The following is a 19,802-nucleotide window of genomic DNA, read 5'->3' as shown; positions in this document are numbered from 1 at the left end:
GGAGTTGTTACGAAACTATCTTAAGAGGAAAGTACTGAAAGCTACGACTATTGGGTCATTTCCAATCTTTGAGAAAGTTATCATGGCAAGGGGTCGATAGCAAACAATTCAGGCTTAACAAGTTGTTGGATTTTGAAAATAGCATCCTTGTCAGTTGGAGAGAGTTTGAATTGTGCTTTGAGATGGTGTCAAGACTTTCGGCCAAAAATATTGGGATCCTACAAATCTCGAAAAACCTAAACACCTCTTTTGAAAAGATGTCTTCATTTAAGGCAATTAATCTTGGCAAGGGGAATGTTGTCTTGTTGAACTAGATGATTCCACCAAATGGAAGATGAGGCAAAGCTTAAGCCATGGCTTAGCGATTGATCATACCAATATAGTTTTTTTGAAGTGATTTGCCACGCAATCCAAATGGAGTTAAATGGGGCAAAACTATGTGTCTTGAAAAAGTGTGTTAGAAGAAGCTTATCCTTCCAATTGACCAAGTCCCAAGATCGACCAGTTGTAGTAGTTTGTATCGATGGTGAACTAGATTCTTCCAAGGAGCATCCCCCTCTAAGGCCCTTATAATCCTTTTAGTTGTAAGACAAATTCCTTGAGTAAATGGGTCAATGATTCCCAGTGTTCCTCTATATTTTGGTTGTATGCGATGAAGCCATGAAGAAGTAGGTAGCCCTTTCTTATTACCCTAATTAATCTAAAGAAACCTCCTAATCAGCTCAATAAGTTGATTATAACACTTTTTAGAAGGAAGCCAACATGAGGAAATATACACGTGGCTAGCCAAGAGGATTTTGTTGGCAACCTAAATATGTCCAACGATTGGTCCAACATAATAGTTCGCTTTTGATTTTTGTAAAGAACCAATTCCACATATCTTTCAGAGAGACCCCTGTACCAAAGGGAATACCAAGGTATCTATTTATCATGCCATGTTTAACTTCACTCCATTCACTAGGAATCCAAGGTGGTTTAGTGTTAGGTTACAATATAATTATTTATATAGATGGCAGCGTTCTCCATTGTTGAGAATGTTTGAAAATTGAAGTGGGATATCTTTATAATAACCAATGGTCAATCAAATTTAAAACTCTTTATAGTTCATTTAAATTAAAAAAATATTAGATCTATCAATTTAAATAGTCCAAAGGGTTGGGGGCTAGCTTGATTGGCGAGAGCCTTTGTGGTAATGCATGAAATCATGAGGTCCAATCTCCCCCTAGTTCATGTTGTGCCAAAGGACATGTCACACTAGTGTCACCAATCATGCTAAAAAGTTAAAAATTTGAAGGTCCATTATCTAGCATTTTAGCATTTTTTTATTAGTTTTGTATTTATTTTGGTTTTGTTATTTAGTATTTTAGTTTCTTATTCAATTTAATAGATTTTAGTGTATGCGTTGATTGAATTAAGTCAATTTTTTTTTATCTTTAGTCAATTGAGTTCTTCCAATTTCGACCCAACTCATTTTATTATTTCTCCACTCTAATTGGAATCACATGTGCAAAACTATTTCCTAGATAGAATTGTAGGCATGATCATGTCTACCTTGTTGAATTCTCATTTTTGCATTCCCCAACTTGAATACCATCCAAATATAGATCATTGTTCAACATCTTGCACATGAAAAACTTTCAAAATTTATGCCTAAGATATCATATTTGAAAGCAAGTCTGAAGGCACTTATCATCAACTCATTCAACATATCTCATAGAATCATTTCAATAAGCATTTGAAATATTAGATAGAAGCAATCTACACTATCACATAGTAAATCATCCATTAATAATATTGTATATCATGTATTTGAATCTTTTCTTTCAATTGTGCAAAATAGAGGGTCTACCTAAGGTACAAGGAAGTGTCATGCTTCAATCTTAGTTTAGTAGATTTCTTCAATCAAATATCAATACAAAGGAAATTCTTTTGAACTCAAGTGACAATCACAAATAGAATCATAAGTGGGAGCCATCGATAGAGTTGCTCATGGTTGCATTCAATTGCAATGCAAATTTGAGAGACTCAATTTCTATAGAAGCGATGCTTCACATCTAATATTTATAATTGGGAAAGGGTTGTTGAGGACATCTATATAATAAACGTTTTGGATCCTAGTGGTCCGAGGAATATTCTTATCTTAGTGAAAGATTAAGGTTATAGATTATACAATTGAAAACAAGAACAAAGTAATCAAATAGACAAATGGATTTGTAGAAGTCTTTTAATAATAATGTGCTACTTTTATTCAAATGTATATAGATGAATACAATGCATGAGAAGTTCCAAATAGAAAGGAAAGGAATAAGGATTTATGTGACTAGAAAGGGGTGGATACATCAAATTGATTGCCTATACTATGCAATTATCTATCATTGTCTTATCAAGGTGGATACATCAAATTGGTGTCCTTAGACTATGTGATTGAAATACTTTTTGTACAATATTGTAACAGTCTATGTTCCTAAATCACTAAACCTTCCAACTTCTTGATAATTGAGTTCCTTGATGATTGGTATACCATTCTTGTGGTTAAAGTAGTTTATTGAAGATGTTACATGCGATGGACTAGTGAATATGCTATGAAAAGTGTGGAGATATGCTAAGTCATGCATAATGACACATGATATCATAGTGACTTGCATGAGACCATGCACAATGACACAATGACCTCTATGTAAGGTGCACATATTATTGATGACTATTCATGAACATAGAGGGTCATCAAGGTGTGCAAAAGGCTTTCAGGCTTTTGTAGGTACCAACCATTTGTCATTTTTTTGAGTAGTAACCCCTCTATCATGTCTTTAGTGAGCTATGAAAACTAAACATGGAGTTAAGGGTTTACACCTTTTTCTTGATTTACCTGCTAAACCACCTTAGCCACTCATAATTGGATGATGTGAACCTTAATAGATGTGCTTTATGGCCTTTTTGTATAATCATGCCTTACACAAGTTTGTACAAATGTTCAAGATCCAATTATAAAGGACATTGAGTTGATATCGTCTCAATAAGAGGAAAGTATGGCATAAGAACTAAAATATTGAGTACTTAGTGGAAGCTTAGGTACTATAGGAGATCAAGAGAAAACACATTATAACTATTTATCCATATAATGGTGTATAGACCATAGTGTAAGGGCTTCACCTTCTGGTGTGGACTCTTGAAGTGTCCTTTTGAAGATATAAATAGAATTTGTCACTGACCTTGAATGAGTGAGGTACATGATGCATATCTTGGTGCACTATGTCATTCCAATGATAATACAAGAGATATTTTTGTACCTATTGGTGAACACTCTAAATGTGTTGTAAAAAATTTATGGCCTTATTTTTCATTCATACATACATAGAAATCTATATGAGATATTCCATAGTAGAATATGTCCAAGGGTGTTGTAGGTTCAAACCCAAGGGATTTATAAAAATAATCATGCATTGTAGAATTATTCAAAGCTCTAGTGTAGGCATGTTAGATGTAGAGCAAGTTGTCATCCCAAATGCATAGATGTGTGGATTTGTAGATATAGAAATTATGCAATAGTGTGTAATGGACCACCCCCGTCTAGCCATCTATTTGTGGATAATAATGGCGTAGAATAATATAGTTATGTATCCAATCTCTCTACAACTATTACCAAAATACACTAACAAGACTAATTCAAATATTACAATTTTGGGGGGAAGCGCCCAAGTTATGAAAATGAAAGATTTAACGATTTTTTATATGTTATTTTTATTCACAATCATTAAATTATTATGGTGTAACAAATATTTGTTGGCATTATTTGGCATTATATTGTCATTGATGTCAACCAGTATGGAATGGTCACTGGTGATTAGGTAGTGGTGACTGGTATGAAGGATGAGGTGTAAAGGTATGTTATATGCAATGCATCATCTATCGGTAAAACAAGCTCATCGGTAAAGCAAGCAAGCAAAAGAAGAACTGAAGGATGCAAACCGGTATACACAGAGAAGGTTAATGCTATCGGTAAATGGACTGAGATGTTGGACCAACATGCTTGATGGACAGCTAAGTTGATCCACTGACAGAGAAGAGGTCTGCAGGTATGAAGGCCCAACAGTGAAGTTAGGTTATAACAGTAAGGCGAGTTGAACCAGTAGTCAATCTTGGTCGGTGAAGGATGTCAAACCAACATAGCGAACCAAGCATAGGTGGATTTCAACAAGGATGATAGGTGGAAGCCAGGTGGTGACCATGTAGAGGTCAGTGAAGTATTCATCGACGTAATAGTTAGCAAGCAAGTCGGTTGTTATGAGGAACAGTTAGCAAGCAAGTTGGTTGTTATGAAGAACCCACAAATCATGGAAGGATGGCAGAAGGTTGCAGCTCGAGGAAGACAAGGTGGCAAGTAATTGAACTGACCCTGGGAGAAGATCTGATCTTCGTACCTGTTTGTTGAAGGAAAGAGCCAAGCCATTAATGGCGTGTGACAGAGAAATGCAGAAAAGCATAGTGCAGACATCCAAATATAGAAAATGCACATTGGAATGCGTAGTATTGGTAGTGTTGATCGATGTCATGCATATAATCACTCCAGAAAAGCAAATCAGATCCAATCTTATACTGATCAAGTTGGTGAAGAAAAGCCCTAACATACCACCATTTGAATGTTTCTTTTGGTGGGAACCCTCACAGATAAATATATCAACTCGAGACTAAAAGGGTTGATGCTTGATGTGAGGTGTGAGAGTAAGGAGAGCCTAAGAAATATCATCTGCCTTAGAGTTATTTCTTAGAGAGTTAGAGTGTGTGTTAGCAGGTAATTGATGAGAGGGTCTAATTGGTAGAGACAGAGTAACCAGCAAACTGTTGCAGTTCTAACAGTCAAGAAAACCGGTGAAAAGTGATTGGTTAGGAAGGCATCCAAGAGTGACATAGAGGAGTGTGAGGCTGAGGGAGAAAGAAGAGAGGTAGAGAGTAACCGGTGAGTGGTCAGAGAGAGTAATCTGATAACTGGCAGTGTGAGAACCAATGAAGAAGAGGAGGTTGTTAATCGGCAAAAATCCATTGATCAAGTGTTGCAGAACTCATTCGCAACCAGGTGCTATAACTATCAAAATTGCATTTCAGTATGCGACACCGAGTTGGAGCTTTGTGTAGGGGTTGGTGCCCTAAATCATTGTAATTTGTTGTTTCATTGTGAGGCTGGATTGGAGCAGTAGACTCTAGCAGCATTTCTCACTGAGGTTTTTCCCATATTGGGTTTTCATCGTACATTTAGTGTTGTGGGTTATGCATTTGTTTGTTTGCCTCTTTTGATATTCACTCTTTTATTACCGGTTTGATTGTTTAGTGTTTAGGTTGTTAACCGATACTCAAGGCTTGGTTTTAAAAGGAATTTTTTTAGGAACCACTGATTCACCCCCCTCTTAGTGGATTCATTGTGTTCAACAATTGGTATCATAGCCTAGGTTCCCGATTGATTAAAGATTTCTCTAGCTTGGGTAGATTCTCGTCAAAGAACACAATGGAAAGAAATGAGTCCACCCCCTCAAAATCCTTCGTGTTTGATGGATCTAATTATGCCTTCTGGAGCAGAAGAATGGAGACCTATATTTCCTCCCTTGGTTTTGATGTGTGGACGTCTGTTAAGAATGGGTATATTGTCCCCAGTGTTCCTCCCACTGATCTGGATGCTAAGAAGGAGTATGATAATAATGCAAAGGCTAAACATGCTATCTTAAGCGGGTTTTCTAATAATGAGTTTGTCAAGGTCATGCATTGTGCATCCGCCAAGGAGACTTGGGATAAACTATAGAGGTTATTTGAAGGAGATGCCAAAGTCAAAGAGGCCAAGCTGAAATCTCTAAGAGGTCAGCTTGAAGGCATCAAGATGAAAGATGAAGAAAAGATTGTAGACTACCTTCACAAAATAGATGAAACTGTGAACACCATCAGAGGACTTGGAGAAGAAATTGTTGATGAGATTATTGTCAAGAAGGTGCTTAGATCACTCACATCTAAGTATGATACTAAGGTTTCTGCCATAGAGGAATCCAAGGATCTGAAGACCTTTGTAATGGATGAACTATTTGGATCTCTAACAGCCTATGAAATGAGAACAACCGGTGAAGCATCTTCAAGGAAAGAGACAATGCTCAACTCCACCAAAATGGGCAAAGAAGAGCTTGCTCACAAAGGATCCAATGAAGACTCGGATGCAGAGGTAGCAAATTTTGTTAGAAAGCTCAAGAGAGGATCTGACAAGTATAAAGGGATGTTACCACTCAAATGCTTCAACTATGGTAAAGTTGGACACTTTGCTGTAAAATGTCCTTATAATGAAATTGGTGGAGATGAGCAAATAAGTTTTGGCAGTTCTGTCGGTAAAGACAAAGAAAGGAATATCTATCGGCAAGGAAGAAGAGGCTACCGGAAGCAGAACAACCTACATTATATTGAGGATGATGCCACAGATGAAGAAAGTGCTTCAGAAGATACTACCATGAGAATGAAAGAAAATTTAATCTCTTTATGGCACTTGATGAACTGGTTGGTGAAGATGAGGAAGAAGAAGACATTGAAGCTGAAGTGGATCTAGAAGGTGAGCTCATAAGTGCTCTTGAGGAGTTAAGTAAGACAAGAAGAGAACTCAAGAAAGTCAAGCTTGTTAGCATTTTGGCATTAAGTTGTCATTGATGTCAACCGGCATGATGGGTATTCACATGAGTGTGAGCAGACAAAATGAAGGCTTACCGATAAGGCATAAACTGGTCTGAAGATTGGTTGCTTGTTTATGATGAAGAGACAGAATGTGAAATTTGTCACAAACCACTGAGGGGAAGTTGTGCTACCGGTATAGTGTGCTCTACCGGCTAAACAAAAGAAGAAAGCTCTACCAGCAAAGGGATGTACCGGTATGTGTTTTTCAGACCGACTGTGTGTTAGTGGGCCATGTCTTGATCATTGTAATGCCATGTGGAGCAGAGGTGGCAAACGTGTTGTGGCTGGTAAAGCCTTATCGATAGGGTCGATGAAACAAGTAATCGCCATTAATGAAGGAGCCACAAATCACGGGATTGTATCTGATTGATTGCGGCTCGAGGAAGAAGGAATGATAGAGGAAGATCAGGGAGCAGTTGGCTCCCGAATCAATGCAAAGGAAATTTGATTCAGGAAGTCCTCGAAAAGGAAACTACTGAAACACTTTATGTGTCGACTAATTTCATGATAGGAGATCTGATTCGAGATTGCCATTTCCAAAAAATATGCATTGGATAATGGAAATCGTGTGCAGGTGCATCCTTCAAGGAAAGGTGATCGATCAAAGATAGGTGGGATTGGATCTCATGAAGATTGTGTTGGAAAGAGGAAACCCTTACCGCTTAGGTTTTTGAATTGCATTCTGGTGGGAAATCACGGTATAAGAAATGAGAGCTCAAGACATAATGTGTTGATGTTGCATAGGAGGTGAAGAGAAGGGAGAGTGAGCAAGGAGAAGGATTTTCTATCCATAAAAAGAGTTCTAAGAAAGTAGCAGTGTGTGTGAGTAAGCATACCAGTGAGAGGATTCTACCGGCAGAACTATAGTCTTGTAGTTGAGCCTAACTGACAAGGTGTGGTAGAGCAGGCAGCATCCAAGAGTGACACAGTGTGTTGAGAGACTGTGTGAGAGAGGGAGAGAAAGATGCCAGAGGCCGAGAATCAAAGAAAGTAATCTCACAATCGGTAGTGTGAGATTTAATGGAGGAGAAAAGACTGTCACTTGGCAGAGAGTTATTTGATCAAAGAGTTGCAGAATTCATTTGCATCAAGAAGCCTCAATTTCATTTAGTATTTCAATATACATTTCCAAGTTGAAGCTTGGTGTAGGGGTTGCTGCCCCTTGGGTAGGTGCCCTAAAAGTGTAGGGGTTGGTGCTCCTTGGGTTGGTGCCCTATGTTGGTCGTAAACTGGGCTTTGTACTACTTGTTAAGCTACGTTGGTTAAGTATGTTAGTGTCATCGAGGCTAGTTGTCCGTTGCACGACGGTTCCCCATGGGTGGTAACCACAACCCTCGACCGTGTCTTTATATATGATTGTGTACTTGTTGTTGGATACAATGATGTAGAGAATGATGATTGTAGTAGACATTTTGGCATTAATGAAAGCATTGCTCTGAGTTTCTGTTTACTATTCTATTCCATGGTTATTATCTGACTGTTGATATGCAATATTACTTACACACCCAATGGGATAAACATCTAGTGTCGCTGCCTGGACATACTCGAGAAAGGAAGGAGCAGATGGCGTATGAACATGATGGGCCTAACCGTCAGTGAGATTAACCCAGAGGCCGACGACGTGCAAATGGAACTCTACGACGGAGAGGACACTGCAACGAGGGAATTCTCAATCCTGCTTCAGGCGGCCATCGAGATCTATGTCCGAAGAGAGGCCATGAAAGCTGAAGTCCCAACAAGTTGCATGTCGACCGCATTGGAAGTTAGCCCCATAGTGAATCGGTTGATGAACCACCTCCCCCGGTTTCTTGCACAGGCATCACTGGCACAACGAACCCGCCTGGAGGAGATTGCCCATGACGAGCGAAGCCAACAGGTCCTCTGACAGTACGAAGAAAACAATCGTCATTGGGAGGCAGAGTGTGATGGCAAGAGGCGAAGGAGAAATTGAACCCTAAACCTCTAGGAGGAATAAAGCAATACTGTAATAATCTTGGCACAATGTTGACATAAATTGTGGCCGAAAGGGAAAATAATAAAAGTTTTTTGGTTTTGTGTACATGGTGTATGCTTGCTATGTACGAAAGTGATTTATGCCCAATATACTAAATAAGGACAAAAATAAAAAGATACAAAGTGACGAATGGGAAGTGGCACAAAGAGCGTTGAATCTTAGACAACAGATAGAATGAAGGCGTAGGCTAAGGCAGCTTGTCGAGGGACGACCAACCGAGGGGTTGCTCAAAGGGAACCCAGGAGATGTCACGGAGGTTGTGGAGGAAGAGATAGACAGAGAGAATTACACTCTCTACACTGTCGTAGGGTTGCCTGAAGGGAACCTAGAAGGAGTCATGGAGGGTGCCGAAGGAGAACTCAATAGTTCGCCAGAATACCACCATAGGGTAAGAAATCGTGAAGAGGTTGTGGAACAAACAAGGCAAAGTCTAAACCTGATCGACGCTACCAAAGACCTACTAAAGAACTTGTACATTTCGGAGGACAACCAAAGGGAGACAACCAACCAAAGGGAGACGACCGAAGGTGACGGTACGGGCGAAGGTGTCGGGGGAGCACAAGGGTACCGTATGACAGACAATTTGTTCGGTTCGGGGTCAGCAACCTTCTCCAGAGGACCCACGAGTGGAGGGTCAGGTATAGAAGGTGGAGGCAGAGGATCACCAGGTACAAGCACACAAGGCATCAGAGGAGTGAGACCCAGTGGTGGGATGGAAAGTAAATAGAAGTGGCTAAAGTTCAATGGCGATGGGAAGGAAGATCCTGTCCATCATTTCCGCACTTGCAAAACCATATGGTCAGCGAATGGTGTTACCGACCAACATGAATGGGTAACACAATTTCCAACAACCTTAAGGGGAGTGGCCATCGACTGGTACTCCGATACAGATAAGGCCAAAGTCGGCACATGGGCCAACCTGAAGAAGGAGTTAGAGATAGAGTTCCGCCTCCTCAGAGACAACAATGAAATAGTAGCCGAAATCTATGACACAAAGAAGAACAAGAACGAGACGGTTTGAGCCTATATTCGACAGCTAAAGGAACTATTGGGGAAAATGGAGAGTCAACCAACAGATGGGTTGAAAAAGAGATGGTTCGTGGAGGGACTGAAACACTCCCTCTGGAAGAAGATGAAAATTGTTCCACCAACCTCATACGAAGATGCATATAATAGAGCGATGGATCTCGAGAGTGGGACCAAGACATCCAAGAAGAAAAAGAAGAAGGGTAGCTCGTTTGAGGATGATGACTCTTCTGAGGGAAGCAATAGTGATGGAGAGTCTAGCAAAAAGGTGCAAGTGCTCCAGAAAGACATGGAGCAAATGAGGAGAGAATTTAAAGCAATGAGAAGCACGGGTCAGACAGAAGGGGATGTATGGTGCACGAAGTGTAAAGAGGAAGGACAAATGAGGGGTACCTGTCTAAATAAGGCCTTTTGCAAGATTTTCCAAGTGATGGGACACTCCATCAAGGAGTGCCCATACAACATGAAGACATGCAATGCACAAGTGCTATTCACTGAGCAGGTCACAACATTCGCACCAACGGGTACGGCCCAGTAGAACAACCCAACGACATCCTCTGGAGGGTACTGGGACAATAGACATGGTAGAAGGAATAATAATAATAATAACAATAACCAGAGCGGTATCTAGTATGATGCCAAGGGCCGACCTATGATTCAGTGTAGGGCCTGTAGTCAGTGGGGGCACTTCGCTCGAGATTGCACGAAGGAGGCTAACCAGTAGTATCTCTGTCGATGGTGTGAACTGGGGGACCATGAGGATACAAACTGCCCAAAACCCAAAGTTAATCTTTTGAACATTGAACCCACTTAGGTAGAGATATTGGCGGTTACGAGGGCGTAGGCAAAGATGGTCTCCTACCCAGACCCCCGCATAGAAGTGGAACGGGTACGGAAAGCAAGGGAGGAGATTATGAAGGAGATGACTGCATAAGGGAGAAATAGCGGGGAGGCCACAAGCACGCCCTGGACTAAGGGGGAAGAAAATGTCCTGAGGCAAATCCTGCAAATGGAGGTACCCGTAAGAGTGCAAGACCTCCTCGAAACAATGTCGCACTTAAAAACGGTTATGCCTGCATAAAGTCACCAAGCGAGGAAGACTGACAACTCTATGGTTGACCCAATGTTGTTAGTCATTAATAGTGGATGCCACCCAGCCATGGTAGAAATGGGCATCTTCGGGACCACCCTGACGGACACCGTTGTGGACAAAGGGTTAGGAGTAAATGTGCTCCCGGAGGAGACATGGAAGAAACTGGGGAATCCCATGTTGTGGCCCCCCACATTTAATCTATTAGGAGAAGACCAACATGGGATTAAACCCCTTGGTACACTCATGGGCCAACAGGTGATGATTGGCACGCAGCCATTCGTGCTAGATTTTGGTAGTGATTCCACTAAAGTAGAAAGGATACGATGTCATTCTTGGACATGGGTGGTTCATTGCAGCAAAGGCCACCCACAACTGGAAGAAGAACACTCTGTCTATGGAGAATGGAGGAAGGAAGTGTATCATAGACCTTGGGACGCAATTGGTTAGTGAGGAACTGACATCATCTTCAGAATTAGAGGGCGAAGGAGAAAGCGACCTGAGGGATGAAGGATGGGGCTGCATGGAGCCTAACGACAAAGGGATTCTCAAACTAGGAGAGTGATCTGAGGATGAGACGGGGTCATTGAACGAGCTCTTCCACTGGTAGATGGAGGATCAAGAAATGTTCCAGAGCTACAAGCTCAAAGTAGGAAACCAGAGCAAGTAACAAAGGAGGTGTACCTACCAGAATACAGAGAATATTGGAAGGGAGACGCCCCAAACCTCAATGAAGTAGATAATCCCAAGATCATTCATGTCGGCAACGATTGGAACCCTATGTGGAAGGCCACGGCCTTCAAAATATTTATTCTTCTTCTTCTTATGTACGGGAAGGAGACCGTGGTCCCTGTAGAATTTATGGTTCCAGGTCTTCAGATGGCCATTGAAAATAGACATGATATCAACGGGTCCAAATTGAAACCCTACCACGAGAAGCGTACAGGGGACCCGAGAGGCCAGAAGGACACCCAAAAGTCCGGAGGGGGACCCAAGAGGATGGAAGGGGACTTGAGAGGTTGGGCAAGCGACTTGAGAGGCACGGGACCAAAGCGGGAGACTCTCGGGTGAGGCAAACCGAGAAGGATGAAGGGCGATCCCAGAGGCACGGGACCCGAGCCGGAGACTCTCTAGACAATTAGATTAGGAAATTAATAAAAAAATAAAAGAAAAAAAATAAAAAAATCAGTGGCAACAGTGGAACTGCCATGCGGTGGGACCACCATCGGGGGGGCCACCACCAGTGACCACTATGCGGTGGAACCATCATCAGGGGGCCACCGTGCAGTAGATCATCATCGACGAAGGTCACCGGCCTCTAAGGGCGGAACTCGGCAAGTATTTATCCACCGTACGACTGGACAACATCCATCGTACGACCTTCCCAGCCACCGTATGAGAGACCAATCACCGTACGACACCAAGCCTTTGGGTGACCCCAGTCATCATATGGCTCAGCCACCATACAGGTTCACTCTGCCATACGACATACCACTCCATCGTACGACAGATAACCTCTATACGGGCTCGGGACATTATAGTCCGTAGGCCTGAAGGAGCATGACAACGGTTTAAAAGAAGGGTGAAAGAAAAAATACCATGGCACGACAGGGATAAAGTGGTGAGGGCACGTGAAAAAAAAAAGTGTGCCGACATTCAAACAAACATGCATTTAATTTATTTATAAAAAAAATGACAACCGGATTGAAAAATCATTCGATGGAGTCTGGAGCCAGGACGCTGAAAAAATTAGAGTGGAGAAGAAGGTTTTTGGCATCTTAAAATATCACAAAAATGATGTGCACCATGGACCCCACAAGGGGCGCTACCCCATACCCCCAGTTTATTTTTGAGCTACAATACACTTTTTGAGTTGGGTGAAGGGCATTAGAGAAGTCACGATAAGTGTTGGGGTTGTTTCATACTGTGAGAAAGAAGCCTGAAGCTAAGCATTGGCGGGGAAGCCATAAGTCATAGAGGGAGACAGATTTGGAGGTTGCGAACAAACAGAGTTTGATGGAAGGCATTGCAAGCACTCGAAGTCGTACGACACCAGGGAGTTATTCAGTTCAGTTATCAGCCTTTGGGGCGTGTGATGGAGGATTTGGGGCGTTTCCTAGCCTTTCTGCCAGAGGATTGTGCCCACTTCTAGGCATGAATGGTACGCTTTGAGGAACTCGGAGTATGTCTCCGTTGAACGTGAGGTTGCCTTGGTGGATGCACAAAGGGCTTAGGAGGAGCTGACCACCAGATTGGAGGCAGTAGTAGCGTGAGACTTAGCTAAGCATACCCAGGAGTTGGATGCTAAGAGGGCAACGTGGGTGGCTATCGAGGACAAATTGGCTAGGGAGATAGTATCATTTGAGTAGTAGTTGGTGGAGGCTGAGACTGAAAAAGTGTGTTTTGTAGACAAGTTTGGTTTAGGCACAGGAGGACTGTGATGTCAAGGAAAAAAAAGAACTCCTTGCAGAAGCAATAATGGTGAAATCCACACTTGAGCTTCGGATGGTAGCAGAAAAGGGTTTTCAGGTTAGGACACAACAGGTGTGTGAGTTCTAGGCTCGACTGGCATCCGTAGTTCCTGAATCTTCTTCATCGACGGTGCAACTACCTCCTTTAGGGACACTCCCTCATCCCCTTCTTCTCAGTGATTTTCTTATTGTATACAGTGTACTTCATCCCCATTTTGTTGTGTTAGTCCCAAATTTTTGTCCTTGTCGTCCGAAGATGACTTTTCTTAGGGGGGGGATGATGTTGGTCGTAAAATGGGCTATGTACTACTTGTTAAGATATGTTGGTTAAGTATGTTAATGTTGGTTAAGTATGTTAGTTTCGTCGAGGGTAGTTGTCTATTGCATGATGGTTCCCCATGGGTGGTAACCGCAACCCTCGACCGTGTCTTTATATATGCTCTTGTACTTGTTGTTGGATACAATGAAAGCATTGCTCCGAGTTTCTATTTACTATTCTATTCCATGGTTATTATCTAACTGTTGATATGCAATATTACTAACACACCCCAAACACCCTAAATCTTTGTAAGTCAGTGTTTTACCTGTGAGGCTGGATTGGAGCAGTAGCCTCCAACAACTTTTCTCACCGAGGTTTTTCCCATATTGGGTTTTCCTCGTAAATTTGGTGTTGTGAGTTACTTTTGTGTGAATGATCTCTTTGGCCTTCTTTCTTGTATTACCGGTATGACTATTTAATGGTTAAGTGAATAACTTATAGTCTGTAGTTAGATCAGAAATAGTGAAAAAGGTTAGGAACCAATGATTCACCCCCTCTCAGTGGTATTCTGTGTTCAACAATTGGTATTAGAGTCTAGGTTCCTGGTTATCTTTAAACCTTGAGTAGATTATGGACTTTGAACACAATGGCAAGAAGTGAGTCTGCTTCCTCAAAAGCTCCCATGTTTGATGGATCCAACAATGCCTTCTGGAGAAGAAGAATGGAGACCTATATTTCCTCTCTTGGTTTTGATGTGTGGATGTCGGTCAAGAATGGGTATGTTGTTCCTAATGCTCCTCCCACTGATCCGGATGCAAAAAGGGAGTATGAGAATAATGCAAAGGCAAAACATGCTATCTTGAGTGGACTGTCCGATAATGAATTTGTCAAAGTCATGCATTGTGTTTCAGCAAAGGAGACATGGGACAAATTGCAGAGGTTATTTGAAGGAGATGCAAAAGTCAAAGAAGCCAGGCTGCAAACACTAAGGGGCCAACTTGAAAGCATCAAAATGAAAGATGATGAAAAGATTGTAGACTATCTTCACAGATTTGATGAAATTGTGAATACTATTAGAGGACTTGGAGAAGAGATTGCAAATGAGATTCTTGTCAAGAAGATACTTAGATCTCTCACTCCCAAATATGATACTAAGGTGTCAGCCATAGAAGAAGCCAAGGATCTAAAGACTTTTATAATGGATGAGTTATTTGGCTCTTTGACAACCTATGAGATGAAAACAACCGGTGATACTTCCTCAGGGAAAGAAGTAGCATTCAACATCACCAAAAAGGGGAAAGAAGTTTCTACTCATAAAGAATCCAGTGAAGACTTTGATGCAGAAGTAGAAAAATTTGTCAAGAAGCTCAAAAGAGGATCCAGACGGTACAAAGGAAAGCTACCACTTAAATGCTTCAACTGTGGAAAGGTAGGACACTTCGCTGCAAATTGTCCTCACAAAGAAACCGGTGGAGATGAGTCAAGAGAGTTCAGAAGATCTGTTGGAAAAGACAGAGAAATGAATGACTACCAGTAGGGAAGGAGAGTCTACCAGAACCAGAACAACCTATGTACCATTGAGGATGACACAACAGATGACGAAAATGCATCAGAAGATGATTACCATGAGAACAACAAAAAAGTCAATCTCTTCATGGCAATTGATAGACCAGCTGATGAAGATGAGGAAGAAGAGGATATTGAAGTTGAAGTGGATCTGGAGAGCGAACTTATCAGTGCACTTGAAGAATTGAGTTAAACAAGAAGAGAACTCAAGAGGGTTACGCTTGTTGCAGTAGATGAACAAGATCTCTTGAAGCAGTCTCTGGATGAGTCCGGTCAAGTCATATTTGACTTGAAACTGCAGCTGGAAGACACTAAGAGGATTTGTGAAGCTACAACCTCTGATTTGACAAAGAAAGAAAAGGAGCATCAAGAGCTGGAAGGAGAAATAGTAAAGCTCATAAAGGAGCTTGAAGAGAGTAAGGAAGAAATAAAAATAAGGAGCAAGTATGAAGGCATCACTGAGGCCTTAGATAAGATGTTGAGCAAACAAAAGCAATCCAAAGACACCGATGGCTTAGGCTTTGAAGAAGGTCAAAGTTCAACCCACAAAGATAAATCCGGCAAAGAAATAATGTTCACCTCTTCAATTAAAGGTGAAGAATAGAAGACATTCACTGTAGGCAAGGATATCGGCAAAAAGACATATGCAAATGTTTCTGGAAATCGCCACTCCAATCGGTATACAATAATGAACCGGAGGAAACACTTCTTGTACCAACATGCAGACCCAAGGAGAAATGCAAGGATTGACCGTGAAGGGTTCACTAGACTCAACAACATGAAGGGAAGACCCCTAGTGAGGCAGTTCCATTCAAGATCAAGATAACCTAACCAGTATGTTTCAAACTTTCATGGTTACTATTACCGGTGTAACAAATTTGGGCACAGAATAGCTGACTGTAGATTAATAAATAAGCCCTCTATGAGTTATGAAAGTATAAATCCATTTAATGCACTCCGGGATATGAATGTTGTCTCCTATCAGTGCAATGGATATGGTCATAAGAGTTTTGATTGTAGGAAGAATAAACCAGTACCCTACAATAATTTTAAGGACTTCCCCTTAAATGAAAATGTAAAACGCTATAACTGTCAAGAATTTGGACACATAGCAAAGTTATGCAAAAATGGGAAGATCAAGTAGATTAAGGCAAAACCAGATCAAGAGCTAGTAACTGGAGCTCAATATAGCAGCTGACATGAAGAACGAAATCAAACCAGTTTGGGTTGAGAAAGAAAGGAAAAGGCAGAATCAAGTCTCATAGTACAGACTGCCTTGCATGCTGAAAGGAAAAATCTATGGGTGGTAGATAGTGGTTGTTCAAACCATATGACTGGAGACAAAAATAAATTCATTAACTTGAAGACTGGAATAGTGGATCAGTAAGGTTTGGAGACAATTCCTCCATCAAAATAAAGGGAAAAGGAACTCTAAGCATTGATGGAAAACTGAAGGCACATGATGTTTATTATGTGGAAGGCCTAAAGCATAATCTGTTGAGTGTGAGTTAGATGTGTGACAAAGGTTACAAATTCACCTTTGACTCAACTGGTTGCCAAATAAAGAAAGACAGTACAGATAAAATTGTGGCAGAAGGAAAGAGAACAGATGGAAATGTTTATAATATGAAGGAATGCTATGAGTCTCAATGTATGTTAGGACAAGTAGATGAAAGTTGGTTGTGGCACCGAAGATTAGGCCACATAAATTTTGATAACTTAGTTGCAGTAAGCAAAAAGGGGTGTGTGAGGAATATTCCACCCATCATCAAGCCGGTAAACACATTTTGTGATGAATGTGTAAAAGGTAAGCAAACTAAAGTGAGTTTCAGGACAAAGGAGCACAACACCTCAAGACCACTTGAAATCGTGCATATAGATCTGTCTGGTCCAACTCGAACAAGAGCACTTACCAGTGAAAGATACTTTATGCTCTTTATTGATGACTATTCAAGAATGACATGGGTCACTTTTCTGCAAGATAAATCACAAGCATTTGAAAATTCAAGATCTTTCGAAAGATGATGGAAAAAGAAAGTGGGTACAGGTTAAAATGCCTAAGATCTGACAGGGGTGGAGAGTTCACATCAAATGAATTTGAATATTATTGTGAAAAACATGGAATTAGAAGGCAACACTTTGCTCCCAGGACACCACAACAAAATGGTATGGTAGAAAGGAAGAACAAGATAGTCAAGGAGATGGCCAAAACCATATTAAATGAGGCCAGTATGTCGGACACATATTGGAAAGAAGTTGTTCATACTGCTGCATATACTCTAAACCAGGTTCAATTAAGAACAAACAACAAAATGACACCTTATGAGTTATGGTATGACTGGAAGCCACCGGTCAAATACTTCAAAGTATTTGGAGGTAAATGCTATATCAAGAAAGATATGGATGGTCTAGGAAGTTTTGACTCCAGGAGTGATGAAGGAATCTTCCTTGGTTACTCATCTAACAGCAAGGCCTACAAATGCTACAATAAAAGACTAAGAAGAGTTGTTGAGAGTGTGCATGTAAAAGTTGATGAAGATATGCACAAAGGATGTCAACCACAGATTAACCGGTATGATGACTTTGGTGATGAACATGATGAAGTTTAGTTAGACACTAAACCAAAGGTAGTATCCAAGAAGCCCCCCAGCCAATATGTACAACTGAATCACCCGGAAGAGCAAATTCTGGGAAATAAGAGTGATGGTGTGCAGACTAGAAGAAGACTCGCCCAGAATGATGAACAAGTCAACCTATGCCTCATGACTAAAGTTGAACCCAAAACATTCAATAAGGCCAACAAAAGACAAGAGTGGATGGATGCCATGGAAGAAGAACTACAACAAATTGAGAAGAACAAGACTTGGGAATTAGTCCCTAGATCAAAAGACAAGAACATCATTGGCACAAAATGGGTATACAGGAATAAAATGAATGAAGAAGGTAAGATTGTTAGGCATAAAGATAGACTAGTGTGCAAAGGATACTCGCAGGTAGAGGGAATTGACTTTGAAGAAACATTTTCACCGGTAGCTAGATTAGAATCAATTAGAATGTTTCTAGCCTTCTCTGCCTACAAAGGTTATAAAGTGTATGAAATGGATGTAAAATCTGCCTTCCTAAATGGAAATTTGGAAGAATAAGTGTACGTGGAGCAACCAGAAGGGTTTCTGTTCCATGATGATGAGACATTTGTGTGCAAGTTGAAGAAGGCCTTGTATGGTCTAAAGCAAGCTCCTAGAGCATGGTATTCAAGATTAGATCAGTACCTAAAGGAGAAGGGATTCAAAAAGGGGAGTGCAAATAGAAATTTGTACATAAATAAAGATGGGAACCACATGATCATTGTGGTTGTGTATGTAGATGACATTATCTTTGGAAGCAACAAGGACACTCTCTGCAAAGAATTTGTTGATCAAATGTAGTCAGAATTTGAGATGTCAATGCTTGGTGAATTGATATACTTGCTTGGATTGCAGATATTACAACAAGATAAAGGAATCTTTATCTCACAAGTCAAGTATGCAAAGGAGATGTTGAAGAAATTCCAACTGCAAGATTGTAAACCGGTAAGTACCCCCATGGTGACCAGCAACAAATTGAGCAAGAATGATGAATCATCGGTGGTCGATCAGACTCTGTACAGATCCATGATAGGTAGTCTACTGTATCTAACTGCTTCAAGACTGGATATAGTTCAGGCAGTATGCATGGTGGCCAGATTCCAAGATGCACCAAAGCAGTCACATATGAATGATGTTAAAAATTTTAGGTACCTACAAGGAACGCTCAGCTATGGTTTGTGGTATCCTAAACAAGGAGATTTTATCTTGGAAGCACACATTGATGTTGATTGGGCAGGGTGCATTGATGATCGAAAGAGCACAAGTGGTGGTGCATTCTTTCTAGGTGACAGGTTGCTCTCATGGCATAGCAAGAAGCAGGACTCAATCTCTCTATCCAGGGTTGAAGTTGAATACATTGTTGTTGCTACATGCTTCTCTTGGGTGCTTTGGATTAAGTAGACTCTCAAAGACATACAGGTGGACATCACTAATCCTATTCTCATCTAATGTGACAAATCGAGTGCAATCAACATAGCAAAGAATCCAGTCATGCATTCCAGAACAAAGCACATTGCAATCAAGTATCGCTTTCTCAGAGAAAAGGTTGAAGGACAGAAGATAAGGATGGATTATGTTCCTACTGGCGAACAGGTAGCAGACATTTTAACCAAACCATTACCGATAAGCACTTTTGAGTACCTTCGACAGAAGTTGGGAGTCCTGTCATCTGTCTAGGAAGGCTTTACGTGGCTCAGGGGGAGCTGATAGCGGTCAAAGGGGGAGCTTGGTATGAAGCAAAGGGGGAGTGCACAATACCCTTTGTCATTGTGTCAAAGGGGGAGAAATGTAAAGGTCTAGTGTGTCTTGCGAGAAGTTGAGAAGTTGACATCAATGCCAAAGGGGGAGATTGTTGGCATTTTGACATTAAGTTGTCATTGATGTCAACTGGCATGATGGGTATTCACATGAGTGTGAGCAAACAGAATGAAGGCTTACCGGTAAGGCATAAACTGGTCTGAAGATTGGTTGCTTATTTATGATGAAGAGGCAGAATGTTAAAGTTTTCACAAACCACTGAGGCAAAGTTGTGCTACGGGTATAGTGTGCTCTACCAGCT

Source organism: Cryptomeria japonica, chromosome 3, assembly GCF_030272615.1.
Source record: "Cryptomeria japonica chromosome 3, Sugi_1.0, whole genome shotgun sequence".
NCBI classification, from domain to species: domain Eukaryota; kingdom Viridiplantae; phylum Streptophyta; class Pinopsida; order Cupressales; family Cupressaceae; genus Cryptomeria; species Cryptomeria japonica.
Note: the sequence above shows the minus strand (reverse complement) of the source record.